Source organism: Prunus avium, chromosome 3 (genome assembly GCF_965620075.1).
Source record: "Prunus avium chromosome 3, drPruAviu1.hap1.1, whole genome shotgun sequence".
Taxonomy (NCBI): domain Eukaryota; kingdom Viridiplantae; phylum Streptophyta; class Magnoliopsida; order Rosales; family Rosaceae; genus Prunus; species Prunus avium.
The window spans coordinates 4,052,677-4,071,169 of record NC_142286.1 but is presented as its reverse complement, the minus strand read 5'-3'; the positions used below and the strand labels follow the sequence as shown (position 1 = coordinate 4,071,169).

Here is an 18,493-nt window from a genome sequence, read left to right as displayed (position 1 = left end):
CAAGATTTTTAGAAACCTTGTAAAATTCAAAGATGCAACTTGAGAACATCCTCAATTTTGACATTACCATACAAAGGTTTTGGACCTAGAGTATACCAAGTAGCGATGGCTAGAGCATTTTATCAAATAGTTTTGCTAACTCTTCCCAGTATCCACCCAACTATATCCCACTTCCTTTCTCACTCCTTTATCTCTCATCCATTTCCCAACTTTTGCTACCATTTCCCAGTCCCTTTTCTCGGCGTACAAGTTGGACATCAACACAAAAGAACCCGATTCCATTGGTTCCAATCTCATCAATGTATCGGCTACTCTCTCCACCATCTCCACATTCCCCTGGATCCTGCAAGCCCCAAGCAGGCTTTGCAACAACGAAAACCCTGGCTGTCCTGGGATCTGACTAATCAATTCCTCTGCTTCCTCCAATTTCCCTGCACGTCCCAACATGTCCACCATACTTGAATAACGTTGAGGAGATGGTTCAATATGATAGTCTTTCACCATTGAATGAAAGAGGTGATTGTTGTGTGGATTCAGCTACACCAACATGGATTCAGTTGCATCCTCAACTTGTGATACTCGCAAGTGCACGAACCGTTGGTAGTATAGCATATGTAAGTGCGAGGTCGATTCCACAGGGATTGGTGATTGAATGATCCAATTTAGTTTCCCTACACAAAATAGAAACAAAAACAAAGAACATAAAACAAGGAAGAAAGAAATAAGTAACTCAAGCAAATAAGTTCCCAAGTTCAATTTAGATTAATGGATTGATTCTAGCTAAAGTATGATTAAGCCATGGTGTGTGGTCATAACCTTGTGTTCCTAATTCCCTAATTTGATCATTTGTTGTCTAACCTAAAATTAAGCATTAGGAACCCATTAAGCATAGAAGAACATTTTAAACAACCAAGCATGTATCTAATCCCTGTTGTCGAATGTCCATACATACTCTTCCTATTCATAGTTCAATTCGAATTAAAGCATGGTGTATACTCTTAATTCAAACCAAGATAGCTAACATGCAAGCCTAAATGGTGATCAATCATTCAAACTAGCATATTAACTTATAAGCATAATGAATAAGAACAAAAACCATAATTGAAACTTGGAAACTAATTAAACTTGAATACTTAAGAAAGAATGTACATTACAAGAAAAATAAATTACAACTAAGAAAACATTAAAGAAAGCTAGAATTGAGAACTAGAAAGGAAAACTAAGAGAATTTGAGGGAGAGAAGGGAAGGGAGCTCTAGAGAAGTGTTTGAGAGCTCCCCCCCTTGGGGTGTGTTTACAAGCTTAGAGAACTTCCCTATTTATAGGCCTAGGGGAAGTGAAAATCTGAATTCAATATGGCTAATGCATACAACACTTGTTTTATAAAATCTGAAATGGTTGATGCACTTGTATTAGAAAATCTAAATTGGGTGATGCACTTGTATTAGAAAATCTTGAATTGGTTGATGCACTTCACCAATAGATCCCACCAGCAGCCCTAGCTCATCTTCATGTCACCATGACCAAGCTTCCAACCAGAAATGATAGCTCATACCTAGCTCACCATGACCAAGCATCCAACCAGCACATGCTGAGGTCAGCATGACCAGCAACTTCAAGGGCTTACAACTTGGGCTTCTCTTAATCAAATTAGGACTTTAAGCACTCAAAATTGAAGTTCAGAATGTCTTCTTTCCAGCCATATGTTATTTGGGCCAATCCAAGGTCGGAGGAAGAAGTTAAGGCCGAAATAAATTGCTAACTCATTTTCCGCGCTGATAAGATCCATCCTGAGCATGGTTCTGTGTTTGCTAGGTAACGGACTCCAGATTTATCCAATGGGGATGAATTTTGGATATGTTATAGTACACACCAATTGGAACAACTTTCATGAAGAATGTGGCCTCATTCGAGCTATGTAGGTTGTTAAAACAATGCTTGCAATATGACCTACGGAACTGGACTGGCAGGGGGCTGTAGCCAAAATGAGTTTGTCTTTAAGCTCTTTATCCATTCATCCAAATTAGGCCTTAACATGCTTGAATTGCATGAATTATGCTCTCTAAAGCCATCATTATTACCTAAAGCTCAATGAACTGAAAGATAAACACAAAAAGGATTAAAAGCACAAGTTTAACTCAAAAACATAACCAAATCATAAGTTAAAAGGGTACAAAATGATATGTAATTTATGCACCGATCAAATACCCCCAAACCTAGATTTTGCTAGTCCTCGAGCAAAACAAAAGGAAAACAAAGATAAAAACAAACAAGAAGTTAATTAAACCACTTTCGTAGGTAACTCGATTGCATTTAGCGTATGCAACAAGCCTTTAAACCTCTAGGCATCCCTAGTAGGAGGAGTTGTGTCTCCTGAGGGTTTAACAGATACGATACCCACAAACGTTTTACTGACTCTGTAAAACAAGGTAATTAGAAAACTTAAAAGATTGTTAGTCCTTAAGCAAAATAAAAAACAAAAACAAAAAAAATAATTACATTAACAAAAACAAAACAAAAAAACAAAACAAAACAAAACAAAACGAAAAAAATTACAAAAATAAAAAGAACTCAAAACAATCTTTCCGAACATTTTCTGAAGAGAAATGACTCATGCACATGACTCAAAAGTTTTAACAATAAAAGCTCAATTTTAAACATTATTCACAAAGCGGCAAAGTTCAAAACATAATATGCTCAAAGTGTGGTAGTGTGATAGCCAAATGCAACAAATTCCCCAATCTTAGTTTTCACACAATTTCAAAAATCATACAAAGCACAAGTTCAACTTCAAATCTCACCAAAGTTGTCCTCTCACAAATGAATCACTCGGAAGAGGGCTATAATGCAACACTCAGTTATAAACATGAGATTAGAGTTAAACCATAAAGACTTAACTCGAAATAGAAAGATGAAGAACTTGCATTAATATGATCTCAAGAAGGATGCCAAACACTTAAAAGTAGAAAAATGAATGCAATTCAACCACATGACATTTAAGATCAATTTAGGTCTTTAACATAGGTTGTAATGAGGCCAAGGGTGTAAGGTGAGTAAGAAATGAAAGGTATGGATAAAACAAAGTCCAAGGAACTCAAAATATAAGAGCATAAAACAATTGTTTACAAGACTTCGAATCATCACAATGAGAATTTATTTTTCTTTTACATGATCAAAACTCCTTATACCTTCATTTACATTGATTCACTCCTTTCCTGAACAACCACCAATTTATTTTGAAGGCCCAAAAATGAAACCCAAAAATGAAATTTCATTCAACCACCACTTAATCACAACTTTTCTCTTTTCTTTCACCAATTGTGTGATATATATATATATATATATATATTTTTTTTTTTTTTTTTTTTTTTTTTTTTTTTTTTTCTTTCGAAATGTAACACCCATTCCCTATGAGTTCCTTAGAAAGGTAAATATTTGTTTTTTGGGCTAAGGCGAGGAAATAAAATTGGTAAATGAAAGAAAAGGTTTACATGTAGGCTCAAAATGGTTAACAATGGAAAATCATGCTTAAGCATGCATAAGGTTAGCTTGAAAGGCACAAACGATCCAAAGAGGGCCTTAATATCACTTCTTAAATGTCATGAAATCAAATTGCATAAGAATGAATGACTTTTAAGTGTTCAACCAAATCAATGAATAATGAGATCAAACAACAACTTTGATGACAAGAAAATAAGAGTATGTATATAACACTCATGAATTGAAGTACAAGGCTCAAAAGCTCACTTTATATGGTTGGTTATATAAGTCTAATTTATGCTTCATACAATTCTTTAGATCATGCAAATCCTTTAATTGGAAAATTATGAAACAAATGGCAAGTTTAAAGAAGGTTTCAAGCATATCATGTTAGAACAATGCCAAATTAATTTTTTTTTTTTTTTTTTTTTTAATAAAGAAAAAAAACACTAAAATAAAATGAAATCCAATTTTCATTTAAGTCATGCAAACATTTATCACAATCTCATCAAATGTGTTCGGAAAGTGAATAAAATCAAAATAAAAATAAAAGCAAGACTCAAACAAAATAAAATAAAAATAAAAACAAGCAAAAAAATTAAATTAAATTAAGGAAAAAAATCAAATTTACATGCTAAACTCCAATACCCCCAAACCTAGAAATGAACATTGTCCTCAATGTTTAAAAATTAGGAACAAGCAATGTCATAGCAAGAAATGAAAGGTACTAAAGTAAATATAAATCACAAAACACACAAGAATTAAAATACACAAATAAAATAATTACAAAAATAAAAATTACAAAACAAACAAACAAACAAACAAAAAATGAAACAGTAAACCCTAATCACACAATTCTGAAACCCAAAAAAATTTGAAGCCCAAAGCCCACAATGAAATTAACCCACCTTGAAACCCAAACAAGGTGAAAAACCGACCCAAAATGAATTCTGAAGCCCACACATTTTATTATTATTTTTTTTTTTTTTTTAAAAGAAGATAAAACGTGAATTATGAGCGCAAAGTGGGATTTCTGAAAAGAAAGCATGTGGTCCCTAATGTCGTCTCATGGATAGTCACGGGCAGAAAGCAGGAGCCACGTGTCGACGCATAGAGGCGCCGCAGACTCCACAAGCAGAAATTACGGGGCCATACAAAGTCGTGATGACTTTACTGAACGCGTCCGTTCAGAAAGGTCACGTCGAGATAAATGTGTTGGGTACGGTTGGAAAGCGAGAAGGTTGTGGGACTCGATGAATGCTGGAGATTCAGAAATGCTTAGACGCTGCAATGGCTAGGGTTTGTCAAAGACTATATCTATAAGAAGGAAAAAGAAGGGGATAAAAACAAAACCACAAACTCAGAAACACAAAAGAGAAAAGAAGAAAAAAGTGAGAAATCAAATGGCCTCTTCCTACCCATTTTCGTTGGATCTCAACCTAGCTCCACCGACTCAAACACGGGGCCAAGCAGCAGCACCAGTATGGATGCCCTACTTTGGCTCCTCACGGGGGCCTGTGTCTGTCAATGACTCAATACTCCTAGACAACGATGTTGCTATTGGAGTTGGCAGAAATTTAGTGACTCCCAAAGATATACATGTGTTCGGGACAAGGGATGACAACCGAGTCACGAGTGATGCCCTGGCACTGAGCGTGCAGAGTACAGCATGTGTTGCAAGTTTGGGTCATCGCCTACTTGCGAAGTCCCATGAGGTAGAGGTGCTGAAAGCTCAATTGGCGGCGGAGCGAAGTATGGTTGAAGATTGTCAAAGTGCTATAAAGAGCTTAAAAAGGGAGAGGTCAAGGATAGTGGAGGTGAATCGACACCAGCTAGAAGTATTGCGGGACGAGAATAAAAACCTATCAAAGATGGTAGAGTTGTATTCTCGCGACATGCGAAAGCAGCTGGAGGACCTAGACCGACCGGGTAAACGCAAGCAAGCAGATCGCGAGAGTAGTTACGCTCAAGCTAAGATTGCGATCTTTGGGAGCTCAAGTGATGAGCCCCAAGAGGCTGTGCGTGAAGACCCAGAAGTGGACATCCAGACGGCCAAACTAAAAGCTCCTATGGTCGAGACACCGAGCGCCAAGAAGAAATGATTTCAGTTTTTATTTATTTATTTATTTTTAAAGTTTTTTTTTTTATATATATATAAAAATGTTATGCTATCTCAAAGAGACGATTGACCCTAAATTTAAAGAATGACAATCAAACAAAAACACGAAAACCCAAACATGAAATTTTTATTAGTTAAGTAAACACACAAATAGTTGCTTCTTCTTTTAAGAGAAAAACTTAAGGATGACCAGTTAAGGGCCTCAGAAAACACAGCCATGGGTTCCGGGAAGGTTGGAGGGGTCACAATGGTCCCGCTTAAAACCCGAACTTCTTAGACACCGAAGGTGCCGCCTAAAGAACTCCTAGACACTGTATAGACTGCGGTTGCTCACTGGAGTTACCAAAAATTTAGCTCCTTCAAAGAATATCCTATGAGTTTTAAATTATAAAACCTAATAAAAACAAAATAAATAAATAAATAAATAAAAACTGAAATAAACACGCAATTCAAACAAGAATTTAAAAGAAGAGATGGGATTCTTGCACCAGGTGTCCAAGACGCATCTTTAATTTTGTCTCTTCTTCCAACTAAATTCTTGAGAAACCTGACAAACAAGAAGAAAACAATTGAAAAATAAAATAAAATAAAATAACAACTGAAAAAAGCAAAAACACAAACATCAGAAAACAGGGAGGCAAAAGTAAGTGAAAGTGTAAGCATGCTCCCTTTTTAAAAAAAAACGTGCTCGCAATTTGCGCCGGAAATGAAGGGATCCGAGAGAAAAGAGCACAGGATAGCACCCTCGAGATCCGAAGTGCTTTCGGCTCCCTCGTCTGTATAAGTCTATTTAAACTCATCTCGGTGAAGTAGAAGAGCACCCCGCATTTCTTCCTGCAAATTCAGAGAAAAACATCAAAAAATCCAAAAACAAAACAATGGCATCCTCATGCACTCACCTTGATGATCTTAACCTTGAATTGTCCCTTGCGCCACCGAATGCGCAGATAAGGGTTCCTCCAAACCATGTCTTCCCAAACTCCACATATCATCACGGTACGGCCTCAAACTTTGCTGAGATAATACCGAACTTTTCTGAGGCAATGCCGAATAGAGCAGCGCTGCTGGGAGGCATGATTGGTAACAAGCTCACACCGACAGATCATCTGCATGTGGCACAGAGGTCTGACAAGGCAGCGGTGGAGGAGTCCCACAATTTAACTGTACTCCACGCGGTCTCGGCTACCAATTTGGGCATGCGATTGCTGGCGAGAACACGGGAGTGTGCCGCGATGAGCGAGGAAATAGCTTCCTTGAAGGCTATGGTGGCAGACTTGCAGAAGCGGCTCTATTGTGCCAATCAGCACGTGGAAGCACTGCAGAGAAAAAATGAGGACCATGTGGAGCTGCTGCAGATTCTGCAAGTAAGAGAAAACAGAGGCATGCCATGAAGATGAAGATGAAGATGAAGAAGTTGTTTTTATTTTTAATTTACTTGAATGTTTTTTTTTTTTTTTAAAAAACTTTTTATCTTTTTGAATGCAATGTTTGAATAAAAATGTGTTTTTAACACTCAGAAATAAACTAACTAACCACACCACGTAAATAAATAAACTAACCTAATAAAACAAAAAAAACATAAAAGAAAACCAAGAAGTTCCAAATTGAATTTTTTTTAATTTTTGTTTTTTTTTGTTATTATTATTTACAACTAACTGACCACACAAAGAAAAAAAACAACAAAGAAGTTCCAAATTGCAATTTACAAGGAAAAATAAAAACCCAAATTTCAAATTTCAAATTTTTTTTTTATATTTATTATTATTGTTTTTAAAACACACAAATATACAAGCAACTCACGGATGACCAGTTAAGGGCCTCAGAAAACACAGCCAGGGGATCCGGGAAGGTTGGAGGGGTCACAATGGTCCCGCTTAAAACCCAAACTTCTTAGACACCGAAGGTGTCGCCTAAAGAACTCCTAGACACTGTATTAACGGAAGTGCTCACTGGGGTTACCATAAGTCGGCTCATATGAAAAATCTTTTTAAATTTTTAAATTTTTTATTTTTTTAAATTAAAAAAAAAAGAAAAAGAAAATTAAAATAATAACAAGTAAAGAGAAAGGATTGAAATGCTCCCCCTTGAAGCGATTAGGTCGAGCGTGATGCATTTGGAGGTCGCGACTTCTTCCACTACTCCACACTTCCTATCTTTGAAGTTGCCATCTCTCTCCATTTTTATTGAGCTATTTACATTGCTAAAACAAACACACACAAAAACTTGAAACGGAATTAAAGGATTACGAAATATAAAAAAAAAACTAAAAATGAAAGGGAAAAATCAACACAAGTCCAATTCCATGCTTCAAAGCAACAAGCACCAATGGGTTGTGTAAGCTGGGACTTAAACCCAGTTCTCTTGCTTGTTGGGCAATTGTCCTTTTCTGTTGGACTACAAACACAACTTGTCCATTAACGTCATTAACTTTAAAACTTGAGAAGTGTTTGTCTAGAAAAACATGAAAATAAAAATAAAACAAGTATGGAAAAGAAATAGAACCAAACTATGTTGCCAATCCCCGGCAACGGCGCCAAAAACTTGTTGTGTAGATTCAACTGCATCAAAATGGATTCAGTTGCATCCTCAACTTGTGATACTCGCAAGTGCACGAGCCGTTTGGTAGTATAGCATATGTAAGTGCGAGGTCGATCCCACGAGGATTGGTGATTGAATGATCCAATTCATTTCCCTACACAAAACAGAAATGAAAAAGAAAGGAAATAAATAAAACAAGAAAGAAAGAAAATAACTAACTCAAGTAGATAAGTTCCCAAGTTCAATTTAGATTAACGGATTGATTCTAGCTAATGTATGATTAAGCCATGGTGTGTGGTCATAACCTTGTGTTCCTAATTCCCTAATTTGATCATTTGTTGTCTAACCTAAAATTAAGCATTAGGAACCCATTAAGCATAGAAGAACAATTTAAACAACCAAGCATGTATCTAATCCCTGTTGTCGAATGTCCATACATACTCTTCCTATTCATAGTTCAATTCGAATTAAAGCATGGTGTATACTCTTAATTCAAACCAAGATAGCTAACATGCAAGCCTAAATGGTGATCAATCATTCAAACAAGCATATTAACTTATAAGCATAATGAATAAGAACAAAAACCATAATTGAAACTTGGAAACTAATTAAACTTGAATACTTAAGAAACAATGTACATTACAAGAAAAATAAATTACAACTAAGAAAACATTAAAGAAAGCTAGAATTGAGAACTAGAAAGGAAAACTAAGAGAATTTGAGGGAGAGAAGGGAAGGGAGCTCTAGAGAAGTGTTTGAGAGCTCCCCCCCTTGGGGTGTGTTTACAAGCTTAGAGAACTTCCCTATTTATAGGCCTAGGGGAAGTGAAAATCTGAATTCAATATGGCTAATGCATACAACACTTGTTTTATAAAATCTGAAATGGTTGATGCACTTGTATTAGAAAATCTAAATTGGGTGATGCACTTGTATTAGAAAATCTTGAATTGGTTGATGCACTTCACCAATAGATCCCACTAGCAGCCCTAGCTCATCTTCATATCACCATGACCAAGCTTCCAACCAGAAATGATAGCTCATACCTAGCTCACCATGACCAAGCATCCAACCAGCACATGCTGAGGTCAGCATGACCAGCAACTTCAAGGGCTTACAACTTGGGCTTCTCTTAATCAAATTAGGACTTTAAGCACTCAAAATTGAAGTTCAGAATGTCTTCTTTCCAGCCATATGTTATTTGGGCCAATCCAAGGTCGGAGGAAGAAGTTAAGGCCGAAATAAATTGCTAACTCATTTTCCGCGCTGATAAGATCCATCCTGAGCATGGTTCTGTGTTTGCTAGGTAACGGACTCCAGATTTATCCAATGGGGCTGAATTTTGGATATGTTATAGTACACACCAATTGGAACAACTTTCATGAAGAATGTGGCCTCATTCGAGCTATGTAGGTTGTTAAAACAATGCTTGCAATATGACCTACGGAACTGGACTGGCAGGGGGCTGTAGCCAAAATGAGTTTGTCTTTAAGCTCTTTATCCATTCATCCAAATTAGGCCTTAACATGCTTGAATTGCATGAATTATGCTCTCTAAAGCCATCATTATTACCTAAAGCTCAATGAACTGAAAGATAAACACAAAAAGGATTAAAAGCACAAGTTTAACTCAAAAACATAACCAAATCATAAGTTAAAAGGGTACAAAATGATATGTAATTTATGCACCGATCAGTGATGGCCCATCTCCACCATTCCATTTCTGCTGCATGCTGCTAGTATAGAAAGACATGTGACTGAATCAGGTCTTACCCCTTCTCTCTCCATCTCCTTGAACAATTCTATCACTGAGTCATAGTCTCCATGCCCACCATATGCAGATATTATTGCGCTCCAAGCAAACTGACTTTGATGAGGCGTCTCACTGAAAACTCCTTTGGACTCACAAATGCTTCCTCACTTTGCATACATATCAAGAAGAGCACTTGTGATAATTGGGCCAGTCACTAATCCAAGTTTGATAAAGGAAGAGTGGCATCATTGGCCATATTTCAGAGAAATATCCTGAGCATCACCAATTGCACTGAAGACACTACCAAATGTGTAATTGTTTGGCTTCGACTCCATGTTCCTACCAAGAATGTTTTTAGTGCATTCCACGATATGATTTCTCTGCAGTTTAACTCCTCAAAAACTTTGATGGAGTCATGCATGGACTCAAACTTAGCATACATGACGATCAAGCTGTTGCAAACATTACGCTTTGATAAAAAGCCAGTCTTTATGCAAAACCCATGAATCATTTCGCTTTCCTCCACCAACTTCCTAATTGATATAGCATGGATTAGTAATGTAACAATTTGGATATAGTCCATCCAATCTCATCTCATTAAATAGAGAGATGGCATCTTCTTCGTCTATTGAAATCATAGTTGTCCAAGACACAACGTTGCGATCATTCATGCACTGAAAGACTAATTTTGCATCTTCAGTAACCTCACACTTTGAATATGTCGAGATCAATACATTACAAACTGAAACATGACTTTCATATCCTGATTTAATTGTCAAGCCATGTATCTGTTTCCCAAGTTCTAAATTCATTTCATGACCGCAAGCTGAAACTGCACCAGTAAATGAGACATGATCTAACCCCATCCCTTCTCCCACCATCTCAATAAAGACAAAAATCGCCTCAAGCCCATAATTTCCCTCTTGAGAGTAACCTGATAGTATTGCATTCCATGAAACCAGATCCTCACTCTCCATTTCATCAAACACACTCCTAGCTTCTATTAACTGACTCTACCTCAAATACATACTTATAAGTGCATTTCCAACAAGATCTTCACCATCTAAACCAGACTTAAATATAAGAGAATGCAGTTGTAATCCAAATAGAAAATCTTCATGATCCGCACAAAAAGCAAGAATCGTAGTGTAAGTCACTGGATCAAAAACAACTCCAGTAAAATTCATCCTAAGAGCAAAATTCAATGCACCCTCACTTGTTTGAAACCCCGAAAGAATAGTATTCCAAGAAACTATATTAGTATAGCACATAGTCTCAAAGATAAGTAAGGGACCATCAAACTGTCCAGCTTTGGTGTACATACTCATCAAAGAATTTGAAACCGTAGTATACGAAGCAAACCCAGAAGAAACTAATAACCTGTGAATTTGGCATCCGGGTTTGGGGTCCCCTTGACAGGCCTTGACAGCAAGGGTAACGGTAACTTCATCGATGTTATGAGACAGAAAGCTCTGATACCAAGTAAAATATCAAACACACGTTTTGGCTGAATGATCCATCAGTGTGATGGAGGGTTTGTATTATAAACAAACTATACAAGAGCTGAGTTACAAAGATAAGATAGGACTCCTCCTTTAAGAGGTTATCCTTATCACAGAGTTTGAAATACAAAAACAATCTGAACAAACTATCAAACTTTCAAACATGCAATCCAATCATGATTTTGAATTCAAAGCTAAGGATAGCCTTGGACTAACCGAAGTTGCTTACAGAACATGTCAAGGGCTCTAAGGGTAACGGTAACTTCATCGTGTTCGTTTCTCTGTCTCTTCATTTCACTTGCGCACCACATTCCTCTGCAAGTGGAAGCTTCGTCTGTCTTCATTTGGAACAAAAAGGAGGCCGCCTAGACCCACCCGCGCCGCCTAGAACCGCCCAGGCCGCCTAGATCCGCCCAGGCCGCCTAGGCGCCGCCTAAACCCGCCCTGGCCACCTAACTCCCTTATAGCATCAGAGTTGTTATCTTAGTGGAGATTTCAATAGCTGAATGACATTTGATGGTTTCGTAGAGAGAGTCCAATCCGATCCAATCAACACAGCAGCTGAAACGAAAGAAAAAAAAATCGAAGCTTGAGTTGAGCGACAGAGAGAGGCTCAAGACCGAGTCTTTGAAGCTTGGAAGCGCTTATAGAGAAGCGAAAATGGTTGTGACTGCGAGTGCAAGCTTCGCGTTCGTTTTGGAATATAATTAACGAGTACAGCCGACCGGCTATACCGTTAAAATATTCGAATATTTTCGAAGCATATGGCCGCACGACTATACCTTGAAAATAATATATTTAAAGAGTATAGCCGCACGGCTATACCTTGAAAATAATATATTGGGAGTTTCACTAAAACACCCAAAATATGGGCTGAAATTATAAAAAAACCCAACACCCAAAACACTTTATAAACACACCCAAAACCCATCATTACACACACTCAAAACCCATTTATAAACACACCCAAAAAATATACAATTGTTGATTTTGGGGTTGATTTTGGGTGTGTTTCTATGTTTAAATAGTGTGTGGGTTTTTTTATAAATACATGTCTAGGATTGGGTTTATTTATAATAATCTATATATTTAAATAGTATAACCGCGCGGCTATAATATTTAAATATACAATTTTGTCATGTTATTTTAAAATACCACTTTAGCTAATTAGGATAGAGTTATTTCTTCAATTATTATTTTTTATACCAATGATATTGGGGAATGAGAATTTAAATTCTTTTCAATACCTGCCATTTTAATGATTTCCAGCTATTAGTCTATTAGGCAAGAATAAAAAATGGATATTATTTATAAGAAATAATATGGGTTAAACCCATAAATACAACAACAAAAAATAGGGATCCACCAACATTTTTGGGATAAAAGAATCTTGAATTTCATAGTATAAAATTTCTTGTGTAAGAATTTACTTTCTAAAATGTATCCAACGTAATTATGAACTAAACCCAATGACAGCCTTTTTCTCATTGCACCTGACAACCCTGCTCTTTTGCTATGAGATATATCAGTTCACGTTGTATTCAAACCTGAGACTTCTGGTAAGCAAATCAAGGCTATTTTTCACCGGGCTAACCCGTTGGCACCACACCCAAATTTAAACACATAGATTAGTCTGATTTCATCCCGTATAATAATTCACACGAGGCCAAATTTAGAAAGTGAAAAGGTGAGTTCCTTTTGCTGATTTTCATATCCATATAAGTCCAGATGCTAGAATTAAATTGCATTAATTACCCATGGAAAAAGAACAAAAGGCAATAACTGAATAATTAAGGGAATCCAACTCCTAGATAAAATAAAATAGGAAACTGATTATTTTGTTGGTTTAAGGAGTGTTTGTAGACTTATTTTATTTATTTATAATCAGAATTGTAAAACATCCAACGTTGTTGGTATACCGTTTAATGTTTATTTGTGTGTATATATTTTGGAGAAATATTTGTATAATATTTATTTGTTACTTGTTATAACTTGTTACTTATTAGTAGTTGCTTTAGCGATTTCATAACGGAAAATCCATTTTATGTTTTATTTTCCGAGGCCCAATTAAAAGCCCATCTCTCCTTCTGTTTTTCTCATCAACACGAGCCGAGCCCAAGTCTAACACGAGCCGTCTTCCAGCGCGCCCCCTCCCCCTCCGACCTCTCATCTTCTTCAATCCTCATATAGCCACCCCAAAATCTGAGCCACCATCATCACCTCGTCTCTGACCTTGGAGATTCCAAAATGGCGGTTTTTTTTTTGGGTCAGACCTACCCAGGCCACCTAGGCGGCCGCCTAGCGCCTAGTCGCTGCCTAGGCTGATTTTTCGAACACTGCCTGATCATCAAAAACCTCCGTAAAAAATAGTATATTCTTATAGCTCCCAAAATCTGAGCCACCATCATCATCTCGTCCCTGACCTTGGAGATTCCAAAATGGCGTTTTTTTTTATGGGTCAGACCCGCCGAGGCCGCCTAGGGCCTAGTCCCCGCCTAGGCCGATTTTTCGAACACTGCCTGATCATCAGAAACCTCCGCAGAAAATAGTATATTCTTATAGCTTCCTGATGCTAATTCCTTGCCTAAACTCCTTGAAAAACTTCCTTACAGGAAATCATGCCCGCCCACCCAAAAGCCATTGTTCGTGAATAATTTCTGCATTCATTTCCTTGCACTAGTCTGGGAAGAAAACATGTGGTGCATTTCTTTCTTGACTGAGAAAAGCAATTAAAACACTTGAAATAAGCAAACTGACGTTGATCCCAATATATTTCATTCAGTTTCTGCCGGTGCCAACCAAGCCGGCAATTCTCTCAAGAAAAAAAAAACATGCGTTCATGGCAGAACCAGTTACAGTGAGCAATAACTTGCCAATGTCATCAGAGGGAGGCCCTACAACAACATACTAAAATGATGAATTCCCTACCCTCCATAAAAGATTATTCCAAACTGGATGCTTATTATATTACACCCAAGGGGAAAAAAGTGAGAACCCGAAATGAGATAGCAGCATTTTTAAAAGAAAATCCTATATACGAAGGTTTCTGGTAGCAGCCACAAAAAAATGAGACCTCTGAAGGATGAGGAGGAGACGGGCAGTGTATGACTAGTGTATGTTGAAAGATCAACGGTGAAAATTTTGTTGGGAGGTTTTGCCTTGTGTGGAAATGATGTCTGTTTGTCCGTACTGATATCTTGTTAGAATTTTGATGCTCCAGCCGCACTTGTGTTCTTTGTATTTCTATTTGTTCACTTCACTAACGAAGACGATTTGAGGAGAGCCGCAATGTTATTCACATAGATTGAACTTGGGTCGATTTCGGAAAAATGATACTTGTAGAGAGTTGCATTGGTTGAATTTCCATCGTATTTTTTGTTTTCCTTGGTTATTGGTTTTAAGCATATTTCATTTCACAAACCTTTTGAGTAGGGGAGGGGTGGCAAGGCAACAATATATTCAAGTGAAGTCATTACAATGGTGACATGACATGGTTTGTCCAACTGATACATATACATCCTGTGTTTTTGAAGGAAAAGGAACAGAAATCTACTGGAAAATATAATATTGTTGTATGGCTTTTCTCCAACTTGTATTGAAACTATATACATGATAAATCAAAATCATCTTGAAATACAACATGTGCATATGTAACCAATATGCCTTCTGTGATTATGCAAAGCTATGCTAAAAATGCTGAGCTCTGTGCATATCCTTATACATGGAAACCAGAGGTTCTCTGGCTGACGGAGTTTTACATGGCGGCAGAAAGAAATTTGTTTTGTATTTCTTCAAATATAACTGGGTATCAGTATCTGTATTTCCGATATGTACAATGGGTGTTAGTCAAACCTAATGTCAATGTTAAACCTAGTTGAGTCCTTGTCAATTGGAGGTAGCATGTCTAGTCGGGTTTTGTGTATTCTAGCAGCATGTGTGGTGACCTGTAAATCTTCACCAGCGTCCAATAAAGGACCTCTTCAACTCCAAGCTCACACTCTGCTGTTGCAGCATATATATCCTCACAAATGGCTATCAACCTATACAATAAAAGAGCCATATAAGTTTCAGGAAAATATTACTCTTATTGGTACTTGGTTTGGAAAATGAAAGATAAGAAGGAAGGACCAAAACAAAGTTGCCTTACCTATCACAGGAAGGAAGGTTCTCATAGGGGATTCTCAACACAACGGTACCAGGGGTCAATCCAACTACCACCCCATTGGTCATATCCAATCAATTGGGTTGGTTAGTTTGGTTAGTTTTAATTGAATTTTGCCTATCTTTGTAAATGCTTTTAACTACTTAAGTAAAAGCCGGGTCGACCAAGGGCATGGGCCCGAGGGTGATGACCTAGGGCTTAAAAAATTTTATATTAGTATATGTTATATTGAGGCCCATGTTAATTTGTTTTGGAACAATAAATATGCAATTAATCAAAACTCTTCCTTCAAGAAAATGTTTAATCATCCTAGTTCGATTGGTTTTTTGTCGTTAACCATATGATAATTTGGATTTGTTATTTTTGTTCAAATAAATTACTATATTTATCCCAAAAGAAAATATATGTGTAGATTTTCTTTTTCTTGTTAAACTATGATTACATACAAATGCAAATTAAGGGCCTCATTTTAATTGTTGGCCCTGGGCCACTGAAAAGTCACGGCCGGCCCTTAAAAGTCCCTTATTAAAATATAATTACCTTTGTTCTCATAGGGATCTTATATTATAATTGCTAGTACGACGATAACATATGAGCTTTACGTGAACTCATAAACCAAAGCCGTCCAAATAGATTTATGAAAAAAAGTAGAGATGTTGTGAGATATGCCCTTATAACTCTTATACTCTAGACATAAACTCACCTATTTATTAACTTATATGAAAAATTCAAATTTGAATGTAGGTTAATAATTATCCTAGTATTATAAAATATTTACATACTATGCCATCTATCTACTTGTCAAATCCCTTAGGACCCGTTTGGTATCCTATTTGGATTCAATTTTATAAACTCAAAAATATATTTGCCCTAAATAACTGTTTGGTATGCCCATTTTAAAAATAGATATTTATAAAAATACCCAATCCTAGACATGTATTTATAAAAATACTCAAGCACTATTTAAACATAGAAATATACCCAAAATGGGTTTTGGGTATGTGTGTAATTATGGGTTTTGGGTATGTTTATAAATGGGTTTTGAGTGTGTGTAATGATGAGTTTTGGGTATGTTTATAAAGTGTTTTGGGTGTTGGGTATTTTTATAATTTCAGCCCCCATTTTGGGTATTTTAGTGAAACTCCCTTTTAAAAAACCCAAACCCAAAAAAAATTCAAAAACACCCCTATTATTAAAAACAAAAAAACAGTGAGGTTTTATTTATTTATATTTCTCTCTCTCTCTCTCTCTCTCTCTCTCTCTCTCTCTCTCTCTCTCTCTCTCTCTCTCTCTCTCTCTCTCTCTCTCTCTCTCTCTCTCTCTCTCTCTCTCTCTCTCTCTCTCTCTCTCTCTCTCTCTCTCTCTCTCTCTCTCTCTCTCTCTCTCTCTTGCGCACCACCAAAATTGATTGGGTTTATGCCTCACATCTTTTTCCTTTTCTTTTGTTAATTTCAATATGGGGATTAGGGTTTATGATTTTTTTGATTTTAATTTCAATTTTTTTTAGATCTTAAAAATAGTTTGGAGTTCAATACTGAACAAGTTTTAAGATCTTAAAATCACTATTTGAAAACTCATGCTTTTAAAAAGAATCATAGTTTTCAGTTTACTTTTTTTAGTAGGATACCAAACAGGTCCTTATTTTCAACATTTATATAATTCCTTTTAATTTGGGGTAAACTTATTCAATAATAAGACGTTTCAACCAAAAATAATCAATGACCACACCAATATACATAAATAATAATACATCTAATACATATGTACAATAATAATATTATAATTATAGCTAAACAAACAATGAAAATATGCCTCATACAAATGAATCTTTTTTCCTAAAAAAGTCTTGATGAGGTAATTTTCCATCGAAAAATTATGGGGATATATGCCAAAAAAAAAAAAAAAAACCTACATATCTAATACATGATAGGCAAATAGATAGGTACATATTCATGTAGAAAAAAATAGGTACATTATTTAGATATAAAAAGGTAGATGCATAATTTATAAACTAAAAAGAAAAGATAGTTACATTATTTACATTCATATATATATATATATATATATATATATATATATATATATTTATTAAAGTGAGATAACTTCATTGAATTTACATTCATATTAGATAGGTAAAAAATATATAGGTAAATTATTTAGGGAGTTTCACTACAACACCCAAAATGGGGGCTGAAATTATAAAAAAAACCCAACACCCAAAACACTTTATAAACACACCCAAAACCCATCATTACACACACTCAAAATCCATTTATAAACACACCCAAAAAATATACAATTGTTGATTTTGGGGTTGATTTTGGGTGTGTTTCTATGTTTAAATAGTATTTGGATTTTTTTATAAATACATGTCTAGGATTAGGTTTATTTATAAATTTGTAAATTATTTATCTATATGTAGGAATCAACATTTGGTCCGCAGTCCGGGAGTCAAAGTGGGTAGTCTGAGGCCCGATGGGCTAAAGCCCGTCCCGATAGTTAGGCCCACTTAGTATGGTCCATTCTAAGGTGGGGTAGGGCTTGAGTTTAGGGTTTGGAACCCGCAGCCCAACCAGATAAGGTCCGTCTGTGGCCAGCCAGCCTCGGTTTAGGCCCTCCCTGTTTTTTAAGATTTAATTTATGCACTCTCTAACCTCCTTTTATACTTAATCAAAATAATGTAATATGTATGATAAATTAATAAACTTCTTACATATGTTATAAATTAAGTTTATTTTTTCAATGTTGTCTAAAATTTTGTAACAAACAAGCAATATATACACTATATCTTTTAGTGCCCTTTTTTTGTCAAGTTCAAATTTAATGGTTCAATAAAAAATTTGAAAGCTTATTTTCCTTTTATTAATTATAATGACACAAATTCCTTGAATTTTCATGACGTCAATCCTAGTTTGGGGATAAACGTAACACATTTTCATATGAT

General features: G+C 36.1%; 1 pseudogene; it reads right to left on the bottom strand.

Moving 5' to 3' along the window:
- Positions 1–135: 135 nt before the first annotated feature.
- Positions 136–15,617, bottom strand: LOC110769912 (pentatricopeptide repeat-containing protein At4g32430, mitochondrial-like; annotated as a pseudogene).
- Between the last annotated feature and the right edge of the window lie 2,876 nt (positions 15,618–18,493).